The sequence below is a fragment of the Corvus kubaryi genome, unplaced genomic scaffold (genome assembly GCF_017639235.1).
Source record: "Corvus kubaryi isolate FWS band 111438036 unplaced genomic scaffold, C.kubaryi_AGA036_p1.0 37392, whole genome shotgun sequence".
Lineage (NCBI taxonomy): Eukaryota > Metazoa > Chordata > Aves > Passeriformes > Corvidae > Corvus > Corvus kubaryi.
Window position 1 is genome coordinate 11,947,072 of NW_024581131.1, and position 14,404 is coordinate 11,961,475.

The 14,404-nt window shown below is 49.1% G+C and overlaps 1 protein-coding gene across 2 annotated transcripts in view; it reads right to left on the reverse strand.

The window, feature by feature from the left end:
• TP53I11 (tumor protein p53 inducible protein 11) overlaps positions 1–14,398 on the reverse strand; it is a 23,985-nt gene extending 9,587 nt beyond the window's left edge. Inside the window, exon 1 of one of the 2 annotated variants that reach the window (XM_042038786.1) lies at positions 14,270–14,398. The gene's annotated coding sequence lies outside the window, so the exon portion shown is untranslated. Of the gene's footprint in view, positions 1–564; positions 864–14,269 lie in introns of those variants that run through there. The other variant, XM_042038787.1, reaches the window with a different exon arrangement.
• Between the last annotated feature and the right edge of the window lie 6 nt (positions 14,399–14,404).

The window sequence follows — 14,404 nt, forward strand, 5'->3', positions numbered from 1 at the left end:
AGAAGAGGAAAAAAAAGGAAAAAAAATAAAGAAAAAAAAAAAAGGAAGAAAAAAAAGGAAGAGAGGATTTTTCCTGAGAGCAAGAAGCAAAGAAAGGTGGGACTCAATGACTCACCAATGAAGACTACACTGAAGAGCTTTGTGATTACAGAGGCAGTTTTGCAACTGGCTCAAGGCCAAAAGATCAAAATTTGCCTTCATCATTTGTCTCACCAGTTGCTTTCAGGGCAGGAGTTGGTGGAAATGTATCCACATCATCATTAACACTGCTCTCCCATTAAAAGTTTCCACTAATTTGTGGTAAGCTACTTTCCAAGAGCTGGGACAACACAGGCCGGACACAAATGCCAATAAAACAACCTGGTACATAAACCCACGCTCCTACAGCACAGGTATGGCATGGCCCCGCAGCCAGTCCCACATCTCATTACCCCCATCCTCCAGAGACAGAGCCAGCCTAATGAATGCTGAATATTAATGGCTAACAAGCTAATGAATGCAATTAGCACTAATTCAGTGACATTCAGATAGAAGATGCTGAGGATTTGAAAACATTATACTTACATTAATGTATCCTGACACACTGACAATTTAGAGGATGATTTCTATTAGCCTGTGAGTTTGCAAAGGGAAACCTCCACCTCCTCGTTCTCCTGCGATTCTCTCCTCCTTAATCCTTTTTCCAAGCATCCCAGGGACTGTGCAGATCAACCACCATAAACAGGCAATTCCTACTCCCTGCCACAGCTCTCTGTGATGGGCAGTGCCTATGTGCAGCTGAAAGAGGGTTTTTTCCTCATAGATCCCTTTCCTTCGCAGGCTCTTTTCAGTATCTGCTCCCTTGCTCAACTGTTCAGCATACTGCATTCAATTTTGATAGCTGCTGCTTAGTGGTGCAAAGAAACCTCACTGGTGCCACGCTAATGATAGCTCAATCTCTCCCCACCTCCACAGCTCTTCCCCCAACGTCTCCGCTTCCCTCCCAGCATCTGGAGAGGAGAGCTCTGCAGCGTGGGAGAGAGGAGACTCAACTGCACAGGCACGGTGCTGCAGCAGCCAGAGCTGCGCACCGACCGCGGGGTGCAGAACCAGACCCCGCTCCTGCCGCGCCTGGAGCTGGCTGCCTGCGGCTGCCGCAAGCCAGAGCCAAACCGCTCGTGGGTGGCAGCCTGCCTGCCTGCCTGCGAGGACATGGCTCCCCAGGGCCCTGGGGACAGGGATGCTGCTTACTGCTAAGCTGGATGCTGTTTCAGTGGGCCATCCACAGTGCAGCCTTTTACCTGACAAAGCAGTACTGCTTGAATTAAAGAGGCGGTACTGCAGAACCTCCCACTCCAAGGGTTTGATGGCACTTCCAGTCTGCAAGCAGGAGAAGAGAGTATGAACTGGAGTCAAGCTGGGACAATGAAATGTTTATACATTTAAGTTGGACTAAAGTTTGTTCAGCTCACTCACATTCAGGCCAGTGAGACAACATCTTGAGCCCGCTTTGATTTGTTACTCCTAAGAATTAACCAAGAAGGTACAGTGGATGCATGTCCTTTGTAACAGCCTAACAGGGCACTTGCCATGCCTCAGGATCTTCTACAGAGCACGGGTTGAGAACCAATGCTAAGTATGAAGCAGAGGCAGTGTCCCTTTCCAATTCAGCAGTTCTCTGGGAGCAATCTGGCAGAGCCCAGGAGAGTTCTCCAGCACTGCAGCAGCACAAGGGAGTGTGCACATGAGAGGGGCATCCACCATGGCAGCTGTACTGTACTTGGCCCTCATAGATAGGCTGATGCCCACAGTGTTTCTCTTGCAAGGGCCAGCAGCTGTAATGGATTTGTCCAGCTCTTCTAATGTTCCTCCAGGCTGTGGCAGTTCTGTCTCTGCTGGTGAGGACATTACTGGGTCCATAGCAGCTGCTCTGGACCATATACCTTGTCAGCCACAGGGCTGTCAAGAAAGCCTGGGCTCAAACACGTGGGGCAGGGTGAAGAGGAGAGGCAGTGGAAACACAAGTAGATTAAGGACAGGATCCACAGACCTACTAAGTACCTTGGTCCTTGCAAACATTACACTGTTGCCTAATCACATGGGACCCAAGACTCCTTTTGTCCCACCACACATGAAGGTTCAGTCTGCTCACTTTTACATGCTTAAAATCTGTTGGTAAACAACCTCAGACACTTCAGGACTCTGAAATCCTGAGGGATGAGGTAGATTCCCTGTGTCTAACCCAAAAACACACCCGAGAGCCACAGAACATCTTTGTGCATCCTATCTAAATGGCCTAACAAGAGTTTCCCCTGGAAGCGCATGGTGCAGCAGACCCTGAGCCAGAACTCTCCATGTCCCATGTAACTACCAAGATATAGCTATATTCATGTTGTATTTCTGCAACTGCACATCCCAAACCCACAGTGACCAAACCAGCTCTCTGCCTAGATTTCTATCAAGCGTGGAGATTGAGACTACTAGGACCTCTTTACCACCAGCCAGCTGGGAATGAAACTTGATCAAGCCAAAAATAACCTGATGCTCAGGCAGTAAAAACAATTAGCACTCAGCCACCACAGCAGCAGAATGCAGTGGCTGCTCCCGCTCCGTCTGGCAGTCTGTACACCTAAGCAACAGGGAGACTTCAGATTCCTCACCTGTAACAAGTCAGGTACATAGGACTCCATTCACACATAAACATCAGCCCTTTCAGCACAGAAGGCTCTTTGTAATACCAGCAGGAAGCGTGTCTTGTTAAAGGCTCATCCCCAGCCCTACCACAGCCCTGCTGCTTCCTTAAGTGACTCTAAAAGGCACTAGGGAACACCTACACACCTAGGCAGTAGATTTTCTGCCCCTACACACAATGAAAGTGCAAAGCAAGATCCTTAGGTCAAAGGACATCTTCACTGGGTGCCTCAAGATCGTCTACCACATCATCTGCAACACACCAAGAGCCTCAGGCACATCTAAAGCTCATCCTTCAGGCTGGGCACATCTCATGGTCAGACATCGTTGGATGCCCTCCAATGCTGTTTGTGAAAGGTGCAGAGCTGCCCACGACCACAAAGCCCCCACTTGCAAGGCAGCAGCACCCAGTGCCTACAGCAGCTCTGTCACCCTCAAACATAATGGATATGGCAAGCATCACCCTCAATAGGGGACAATGAGTCTCTGCAGCCTGCTGGGGAGGAAAGAGTTAACTTGTGTCGCTTACTCAGTCACCACTTCACAAAAAAGCATCCAAAGTCTGCTCAGCCTTTTCCATGCATCCTCTCCTCCGTCTGCTTCAGAGTTGCTTTAGCCCAAGCAGGCTCAGCCCCTGCACCCTCCTCCCCACTGCTCCTCTGCAGCCCCTGGGTACAGCAGCTCCTGCCCCTAAGCTCCCTGTGGCTGTACAAACATCCTGCCCCAAGAGGAACCACTATTGGCTATATCCCATAGCATCTGGGAGGTACAACCCATCTCCAGAATTTTATTGCCCATAGGTTTCAAATTTCCTTTTGCAAAGACCACAGAAAAGTTTCCGTCTGTGTCACAGGATGTGTTATATAGCAGTCAAAACCTGTAAAGTGCTCAGTTTCCCCAGAACATAATAAAAAAAGCTCTGTTGCTCTACTAGTTTCTCAAATGGGAGCTATAATTAAACGCAGCAACCTCACTCCTGCCAGCCTGCCAAGCACCACCTGCAGCAACTCGCGACCCCTCCGCGCGAGCCTGGGCAGCACCTCAGGGGAGAAATGCTTGTTTGCCTCTCGCAGCAGCTGGCAGGGCAGCCTGTGACACCCTGAATGTGCTCAGGCAGGTGTCCTGCACAGCTGTGCTGACCGGCACAGTACACAGGACTCCCTGTGGGTGCCCAGCTGGACACCGGGCCTCACTGTGGCCCCTCTGTATAGGCTCAGTGGGCTCCCACCACGGGGGACAAACAGACTTCACCCTTCCTCTGCCACACACATGCACTCACCCCCCACGTGCAGGCCTGGCCATGCTACCCTGCCTTCTCAAGTAGCCCATTCCTGGCTGCAAATACAAAGGATGCAAGGTACAGGCACAACAATGTACAACAGCTGCTTCAGCAGCTCTCATCTGTGTTACTCACATGAAAGTCCACCCCCTGCATCATCCTCCTCGCTGCCACTGAGGCTCTCAACCTAGCCAGCCACAGCAATCCATCACCCCAAAGATGCCCTTGCTCTCCCCAAAGGCTCTGGCTGCCACCTCCCACCCAGTCCCTCGCTGTCTCAACAGATGGCCACAGCCAAGCAGTTAAGTTTCCCAGGAAGCTGAGAGGATGGAGAGAAAGAGAGAAATAGGACATATTAGGATCTGGTGCTGGTTTTCTTTAAGGACATTAAAAGAGAAGAATTCCTTATTGATTCCCAGCTGCCTTAGACAGGTGTTTGTGAGAGACAACCCCAGAAGCTTAACGGGCCATCTGTCCTGCAGATGATTTCTACAGGGAAACATTAGAAGGAAAAATAAAACCCATATGCAGACACACAGAAACACAAAAAAACCACCAGCCAAGTAAATCAACACTTGCTACTGAAAAAGAGCAGCTTAAAAACCTAGGAAAGCCCTTCAATCAAACACCGTAATACAGGTCAGTTTTACAGACAGTATAGTGCAACTCTGCATTTCATCTCCTCTGCCTCACACCTGATGTATAACAGAGGCTCAAAGGAACTCTATGGAAAGACCCTGGGAGGAGCAGGGAGGAGTCCATACACATGCTGCTTATCCACCACACTGCTGGACACTGAATCTTCACAGTAACATGGGGCTTCTTGGCACCTCCTTTCCTGACAACCTCAAACCTCCACAGATTTTCTTTCCACTGTGCCCCCAAGCACCTGACAAGAGACTTTCATAAATGCTCCAGGAAGCCAATGCTCTTTATTCTCAACAATTCCCCACACCTCTGTCCTTTTCCAGAACTCAAGAGAAAATTGTTAAGAAACTACAATTTGGGACATTAAGTCCCCTGAGCCACACACAGGCAAAACATCCATCTGTATACTGTCACTGAAGTAGTGATTTCAAAGCCATTCTCAATGGATTCCCTCCCCAAAGACAATAATCTACACCTCCAGCAACATTAGTTCTCTATCTGCAGTCCTGGAACTTACTCGGCACAATGCAACCGACTGTGATTTGTACACTACCAACATGTCTACATCCATGAAATGCAAGATGAAATGAGTCTGTTCCACTCCAGAACCACAAAAGCAGATTCCCAACCAGTTTCATGGGCCAGTTTGCAACCCCAGCCTGAGAACAACTCCTGCAGGACACCCCAGCAGCATCAGATTTTCCTCCATTTGTGTAGAAAACAAAGGGTTTCTCATCTCCATAGTCTGTCATGATATGACCAGATGTGCAGTCTAGGCACACACAATAGGGAGGAAAAAGGGCAGACGAATAAATTTGCATTAAGCAGCAAGATTGCCTTTTGGTCTAGCCAGGATACTTCCGGAGCCCCAGGGACATAGGCACTCACAGGACTCACACTTCTCATTGTACAAGCAATAAAGTTTCCTTCTATGACACAGAAGTCCTGTAAATCAGGTCTGATATGAAATGGCCCAAGTGACTATCAGTCAACAGCTGAGTTGTAAACAACCCTGGTATAGAGCATTTCCCGTATACATGGTTACATGCACATCCTGTAAGACTTTATTATTTATACAAATACTTTTAATTTATAAATAATAAGTTATATATGAACAAATAACACCTAGATAAATGTACATATATAAAAATGTACATATATATTTTTATATATAAATATATGTATGTGTACATGAATGTAGATATAAATATATTTATTATATATACATATATATTGTGTGGACTTACTTTGGGTTCTGCTGCACGATCTCTTGGCTGTTTAGTAAAGAGAATTCAGACTACTAGATCAGCCAAATATGTTGGCATTCATCTATATTTTGGTCTCAGGGGCGAGAGGAGCAGCTTATCCCAGACTCCTTCCTGGCAGACGCCACTGAGAGTCTCAACTCCTGCTTCTAGGTCAACCATTTACTGCCCTAAAGACTGATACCACTGGTGATCTCTCAGCCCTGGACTACCACCCTACACACCACTCGGACCCATCACTGCATCTTGAGAACACCTTCTCACATCTTCCTTAAACAATCTGCCTGTTCATTCACACACAATTAGAACTCTGGCTCCCTCATGGCTCCTTAGACATGAAATAATCCCAGACATGCAGACAGGCTTGGGGAGTTGCTTAGCAAAAACATGATGGAGAAGGCCTTCTAACAAAACACATACTTCAGCTACTTGGTAGCCTATCCCAAGGTGGCAAAAATCTCCCTCTGACACCTTAGCAGTTTCTATAGCAACAGGTTACTGCTAAAAATGTCAGATGCAAAATTCCCCATGTTGGGCAAACAGGAGCTGGGAGGACAGATTTAGAAGAGGAAAACTTCTAAATAGCCGCTGCCAGAGCTAGCACAGGCTCTGCTAATTCACAAGTCAGTGGTGCAACAACTTAAAAGAAACTTCTAGCAGCCCACTAGAGGGGTACCACATGGTGCACAGGGACATGTCTGTGGAGCACTGTCCCACAGCATCCCTCAAAATAAGAAGGAGCCACAAGTATGTCCCTCTCCTGCAATGAGGCACTTGAAAGTGAAACCAGCTGTTTTTAGAAACAGAACTACAGCACAGCATGCAGAGTAGGAAGCCTGAAAACCAAACTATTAGATTATAGGTTTGGCAGTGCTGCTTCTCCTTTCATAAAATCAAGATTGGGTCATTAAACCTCTGAGACTTCAGTTTTCCCAGTTGTATAGGAGAAGTAAATCTACTGCAGAAGTTCATACGGCTCATGTGCAGCAGGTAAAACATTTCACAAGCAATGGCCCAGCCACTGTACCCCACCAGTGCCAGCTTGTGACACCCAGGCCTGCTCTGTGGCCACCTGTGCAGCCCTTGGTTCACTACACACGTCAGAGGCAGAAATGCCCTTCCTGGCCTAACAACCAGCTTAGCACAACAATGATTTTTTCTGTCTTCCTTCACTGCTGGTGGGAGAAAGCACTGTGGAAACCTTGGGGTGAACCTCACATCGATACTGCACACACCAGACGCTCTCGGAAGATTCTCATGGTCAGATTAAACCCAGATGCAGAAAATCAAAGCAGCCACAGCTCAGCACAGAGCTGCACAGGGGAGGAGGGCGGAAGGAAGCCCACCATACTAACAACAAGTGACTGCATTTGCCAGTGTGGTTCTCAGTCCTGAAGAAGGCACAGGCTTTCCCCACAAACACAGCACCCACCCCCCTGGAACTCACACCCACCTGACTTTGCTTTCATGTGCTGCTGAGTCAGGGGAAAACTCTGCACGCATCCATGTATGTGGATGTGCACGTTTGTTTATGCATGAGCTGTCAACCCCTGAATTATGCACAGATCAACAAGGCTCTTTGAATTCCCCGACTGTGAAGTGCGTGACATTTAATCTCAGCCTTCCTTTTGGATTTCATATCATGCATTATCAACAATGGCTATTCAGCACTCAAGTACCCTTTAGAAAGCTTTCAGCAGAAGAAGGAACTCATATAAAGGAGACTAAAAGAGACAATGTCTCTGATGCATGACAGGTTCTCCAGCTTCCACAAAAGGCCAGGGTATGTGTACTGTGAGGAGCACACACAGAGTCAGTCTGTCCCCAGCCCAGAATAAAAGCACTTAATGGGTAGAGAGAATGGAGTTTGGAAGCATCAACTATAACTTGAATCTGTACATCTCCTCACCTCGCTCTTTCAGGCTCCCTGGGAAATAGGCAGGGTGAGCCAACCCCCAGAGGTGTCCATTTTAGGACAAGATGCATCATCCCCTGCAATGGTTCACCTCTTTCCATATACTACCAGAAGGGCCTAGATGGTGAGCAAGACTAGGCTTTTGATTGCTTTTATATGGACGGACAAGATCAAGATCCTTGCAATGAACTTTTCACACCTGATCCTAGGCAAACCCTGGATCACTTTTGCCCAGCAAAAGTTATCACAGCATAGATACACACTTTGGGATTATAAGAAAAACTAGACAACAACACGCAACGAAAGGGTATGGAGATGCTATGCCCTAAGTAACTCTTATTAGTCACAGGCACAGAGGACCCACATCAGCCTAAGGAACTAAAGCAAGATTTCTCTCTTCATAGCAGAGAGGAGGCAAAGGGATGGACACCACTATGTGGCATAAATAGCCTTGGTGACAAGGGATATCTGAGAACTGAGAGGTACCACAGGAGCTCTCTCTCCATCTTGCCTGGTACATGAAAGAGAAGTCTCAGGAAAGAAATTGATAAAGGTTGTACAAACTAGTTCTTCTCCTTACTTTTGTTTGATTCCTCTACCCAGGAACAAGGAAGCAACAGAGAGATTCAGGCGGCCAAGTGATAGCAGCATCAGTGCTGACAAATCAAGGTCTCAAGTAACCATGGAAAACGCAGTACTGCCAGATGTCCCATCTCTACTATCAAGGGTTGTTTAAGGACCTTTCCTTCTTTTACAGTTTTAAGTCTCAGACACTTGGGTACAACAAGTTCCAGTAATATCAGGATCACCCATCAGGACTGTGTATGTGTGTGTACACACATGGTGCTGTGCTACTGTGTGTGTGTATGTCAGCAAACATATAGCACACACATATAGCAAACATATAGCACAGCCTCCTGCTTAGAAGAGCTCATGACATGGAAGTGTCAGGTTTTAGTCAACACCTTCCCCACTTCAGGCACTTTCAGTGCCTTTCACTGAAATGTCATTTCCATACAGCCAGGGCCCTGAGGGTTCCAGGTTGGCCTCTTCTCCCCCGTGTTCTTTGTAAGCACTAATGACAGGCACTCGGTTTGGATGGTGATGTGATGCAGGGAATAAATTGGCTGGAGGGGATATGCTCAACTGCTTTATTATTCCTCCATCCAACTCTCAATGCATCCTACTTGTCCAGAGATTTAAACAGTGGATGATGTCACAGTTCATGGAAGGGACTGGATGAACTCCTGATGGGTTTCTGCCAGCAGACAAGGCAAGAACACATTCATACACCCCAAGGAGAAAACGGTTGCACTGGGCAGAGCAGTAGGGCAGGAGGGTGGAAGGATGCACCATGGGTGCCTGCTGTTCAGAAGCACACCAGGTCTGTGATCAGCACTTACAGAGACTCCACCAGCAATACTGATATTAAAGACAGCTAAATTTTATTTTATTTTACCATGAAAACAACGTGGGGAAACACAGTCAGATGGTCCACATTCTTCTCCTGTTTGGTGCAACCTTTGACTCCTGGTAGATTTCTGTTTTCTGTGGAGTAATGTTTGGAGACTCTTTATTGCTATTAAGCAGCTTCTACAGAAACTTTTCTTCCTAGGCTACAAAGAAAATGTTGGTGAAAGCCAATACTACCCAGCTCCCCTGGATTCAGTATTGTGGTTTTTGAATTTCCCTCTCCCCTCTGCAAGGAGGTGGCTCATGTTTCTACCTACTTAGAATACACCAAACGTCTACCATGAATGGCGTGCCAGGCAGCTAAAATTAAATGTCCAAAAGAAAGACTAAGAGGGACTTAAAACCCTGGACCTTTATGGTATCTTGTTTCTTCAGAAAATAGCCTGCTTCCTGGAGCTCTGGTTAAGACTGGAAACACAGGCCTCCATGTCCACAACACAGTCCTTCCTGAGGACTCCGTACAAGATGGCAGAGTGTCTGCACCCAGGCTGTGCTCCAGCATTGCCCACACATCTCTCACAACTTTGCAGCAACACAGCACGGGGCACTAGAGAGGCTGCTGCCTGGCTGGGTGCATGTCACACACAGCAAGGCAGGGCCAGACAGCCAGGAAAGGCACCTTCTTGGTGTCAGGAAGGATAGGAAGCACAGCTGTCCTTGGGAAACTGCCTGCTCTTTGTCACATCTATCTCCATGTACAGCAGCCCTAGCTGGAAGCCCAGAAAGAAACTGCAGCACCCAGCAAGGGCTGGGATTATTTTAAGGCTCAGCAGTGGAATTCCTGGAACATCTGTTGGCTGGCAGGGGTTCTCAAGTCTTTATATGACCACAAACATCCGACACCAGAGGTTTGTGTTTCACTCATAAGCTGGCACCACTACAAAAAGCATTTCTGCTGCCATCGTGGGTTACTGAATGAACGGGTACTCAGACAAAAACACCGTCTGAGTCACCCATGGGGTTTCCTGAAGACTTGTGGGTTTTCTCTGTAGGTCTCTTGTTTGGCTGCTGACACAGCCTCAAACTGTTTACTTTCTCAACCCAGGCAGGATGCACCTAAAAACAAGAGGGTTGCAAGCCTTTTTGTGCCACTCTGCCTGCACCTGCCCCTCTGGGCCATGCAGTCAAAGTGCTGCTGCCTCATTTTAGTACCAAAAGGAGGGATTCCTCTCTGGTTTGCAGCAGCAGGCAGCTGCAGAGGGGACTGCACACTAATCTCCCTCTAAAACACAGAATCCCTTCAAACAAATAATTAGTTGGCCAGAGTTATCTGACACTCCTCTGTGCACATCTCCTGCTACACCAACTCATCCTGTAATACCACTCCTCAGGAGACCGGACTACCGAACCGCAGATTTATGCCTAACTGCTTTGCTCCCCATGCTCTCCTCTGTGCCTTTGACTTAAATTATGTTAACCCAAATCCCTAACAAAAACTTCTTGGAAACTCTGCAGCAATGGAGCCAGCTACCAGTCAGTCCCTACGCTTTGGCTTCTGATCTTGGCCCCACAGGTTCAGAAAGTGAGCACATGGTTCCTGGCCACCATCAGCAGAAGCTGCTCAACCTTTAGCACTAAACCCAACTACAATGGTTTTGAGAATTTCCCTGTTTTGGTGATGGATCTCTCCTCCCCATAATCACAGCAGCAGTCAGTATAAATTTGGACTAAAGCTTTCTTACAGACATTGGTCCTTGACTTTGCCCTGGAAGATGAGCTGGGTAAGGGTCCAACCAAGGTCTGGCATAAATGAGTCAGGTACAGCCTAGGCAAGGACTTCCCCATCAAAACCAATGTGCAAATACGCTCAATAAGTTCTTACTTTGCATACAGCGGGATAGAAAGACATTTACAGATTTAGGCAATTGGAATACATACCCACTGCACAGAATGAGGATGAGAGACTTATGCACACTGTGAAACCCAGAAGGAAAGTTTGCCCCTGGGGTTCCACCAGAGCCCTAGGAGGCACAGCTGTGGTGCCAGCACTGTGTGCTGGGCCTTCCAGTAAAACCCTGTGCATCTCCAAGTCTCTTCTCCATCTGTCAACCGGGGTCAGCCAGACTAATCAGCACCACAGATGGGCACTGAAACACACAGAGATGCATTAAGCCCTGCAGATGACACAGAGCTTCACAAACAGAAGAAACCCAAGAAGGCCAGAGAGTCATTTATCCTTTCCATTCATGTCTAAACTACTGCGAGTGTCTTTGGTTATAGCTGGAGTTCTTTGTGAACATTTCTTTCAGCATCTTGAACAAGAACTTTTCAAACACAGAGTGAACTCATGCTAGCCTGGGATCTCCACAACAGCACCAAACCCATATTTTCCAAGGGAAGGCAGAAAGCAATGTGAACAGGGAACACCTGGTCACCTCTTAAGTGTTGTTTTTCCTGGTCTAGAAAAAGTCCAAATGTATTCTGTGGCCAGCATTGGGTCTTTTCCTCCCGAGACTTATTTTCATATTCCTACATCAAAAATACAAAACCCAGAAGATCTACCTTCTATAAATAATGTCCCAGTAGTGCCAAGGTCACCAAGCCGTTCCCTCTGGCACCAGGCCAGAAGTCAAACATAAACAATCTCAACATCTTTCTGGTTCACGTGTGCTTTTATCCTGTGCCAAGGGAAAGCTTGTAGCCAGAAACGTAGCACTAAGAAGACAGACCTCATGCACGGCCCCACCCAGGTCAATGTGCAGCCTCCTGGGCAGCCTGGTGGGAAGGCAGCCAATCCTGCCTGCATCAGAGGGAGATACTCTTTGTGTTCTAACGGCATTTAGCAGTTTTCATTAGAAATTTGGGGACTTACTGGATGAGGACCAAACACACACATCGCACAGAACATTTCACAATCCAAACAGCTCAAAGTGATGGTTGTAAGCAGCATGTGGTACCATCCCTCCCAGCCCCTACTATTCAACGTGTTGACCTTCAGAGAGCTGCAGGACAAGTGAACACCAGCTGCAGATGTACTCCTGGCATTGTGCACACTTCAGCACTCGATGCTCAATGAGAACAACAGGAAAACATTTCCCTTTGGATCACGCCCCAGCCTCCAAGCAGCTCCAAATGGACTGAAAACCTCAAGGGAGGGCATTTCTGTGGTTTATTCTCCAAGAGATCAATGGCCACCTCAAGCCTCGCCTTGATGTACATCTCTGGAGATGCTCTTCTGTTCACATCTCTATGATAAAACCTCACTACAGGACTGCAAGCAGAAAGGACCAACTTCTCTTGAGACTGTAGAGCAGACCTCACCTTCTCAGCCTCCTGGTTGGGGCAACAACCTACTCAAAGAGGTTGACCTTACTCCCTTGACCTTACTCCGCACTGCAGTCAAAGAACAAGAACACACACATACTAAAGCAACCAGGTCCCCCTTTGCCCAGCTGCCATCAGTATCCAGCTCCTCTCTGCTGAGGGCAGAAGGATACCGCAGGTTCATGGTGTCCCTCACTCTCTGCTGTGCACACATCAGGTGTGCATTTATGTAACCTAGCTGAGACAGGGCTAGGGCTAGTTGAGGTGTCTTCAAGATGAGTCTTAAGACCTTGTTTATTTGGGGGTTTTGCCAAATCTTTCTAAGAAAACTTCCTCCCTGGGCTGACTCCCCTACTTGAATTGTAACTACTATTTATTTGTTTAAAAATCACTTTCCTCATCCACAGGCCCTGAATGCCATTATTCAGCAGACTGCTCTACTGCAGATAGAGTGACTGAACAAGTTATTTATGCCAAGTCCAGAATAGCCAGGGCTCTTGCATACTCTGTAGTTTCTCACGGCTCAGCTGTGCCAGTGGTACCCTAAAGTCAACAAGGCTTTGGTTGCTGCTGGCATTTGTAACTCCCAGCCTCTGCAGACAGAGGAGAGTAAATGATACCCATTTAATCACGTGCAGCCCTGATTCTCAGGCAGCTCCAAGAGGTCAGGTTCATTGCTCAGGCAAGAAAAAGGCTCGCTGAACTGCAACTCCAAGCAGCACTGAGGCAGGGCAAGGAGCAGGTGCTGAATAAGATGTTGCTTCTTGCTCAGCCTGGTTTGTTCAGTCGGAGCTGTTCTCAACAGGGAAGCCTAACAGCTGCTGCTGCTGCTCTAGACAGAGCAGTGCACCTGCTCAGATGGGACAGGCAGACCCTGCAAGAGGCATAGCACACGGCTCAGCACACAGGAATGTGCAAGCTCAGGCGGGGATGCAGAGCCCGCTGAGAGCTGGCTTTCCTCACCTTCCCGTCTCTGATGTCAGGGGGTCTAGCGCGGCTCCCTTCCCCTGCCCCTCTCCCTCCATCCCCAGCCCAAGCACCTCCCAGTCCACCGTGGCCAAGCCTTCCTCGCAGCCAGGGCTCCCCAGCACACCTACGGGATTGCATCCCACGGGGAGCACAGCTGTGCTAGCTTCCCTCATCCCAACCCAACGCAATGCTCAGCGGCTGAGGCTGACCTCCTAGGCTGTGCAGTGGTCAGGACTCAGCGTCCCCTTTCAGGCACCTGAGGTACTCATTTGGGTACCTCCTGTGACGCTTTCCGAGCACGTGGAAAAAGACGGGGCACTTCCAGGAAAGAAGTGACATCGGACTCCTGCCTTTGAGTCGAGTAACAGCCAGGAGAAAGCCCTCGCCACAAAGCCAAGGGACCGCCTGCGCATCACCTCGCAAGGCGGCACGGCTGCTGTCCCTCCAACGCTCAGAGTAACCTGCCACCCTCCCACCAGCATACAACGCTCCACCACCTCCTCCTCCACCCATCCCACCCGGACTAGGCACGGCCAGGACGGAGACGGTCCCATCGCAGCCATGCGCAGCCAACACAAGGCTGATCCCTCTCCTGCCGCCCCTGCCCGTCCGTCGGTCCATCCATCCCCCCCCCCGTCCGCGGTGACTGCGAGGGGAGCGGGGGCGGCTGCCCGCAGCGCGCTCAAACGGGGCGCACGGCCGCGGCAGGGTCCGCGCCCCGACCCGCGGGACCCCGAGAGGCGGCGGGGAAAGTCCGCGGCGCGGGGGGACGCGCACGGCACTCACCGCCCTAGCGCAGGTTCCGGCGGCGGGGCACGGTCCCGAGGGCTCGGCTCGGCTGCCCCATGGGCAGAGCGGTCCGGGGGCGGCCGCGGAGCCGCGCAGCCCGCAGGCGGCCAGACTGAGCGCAGTCCCCGCGCG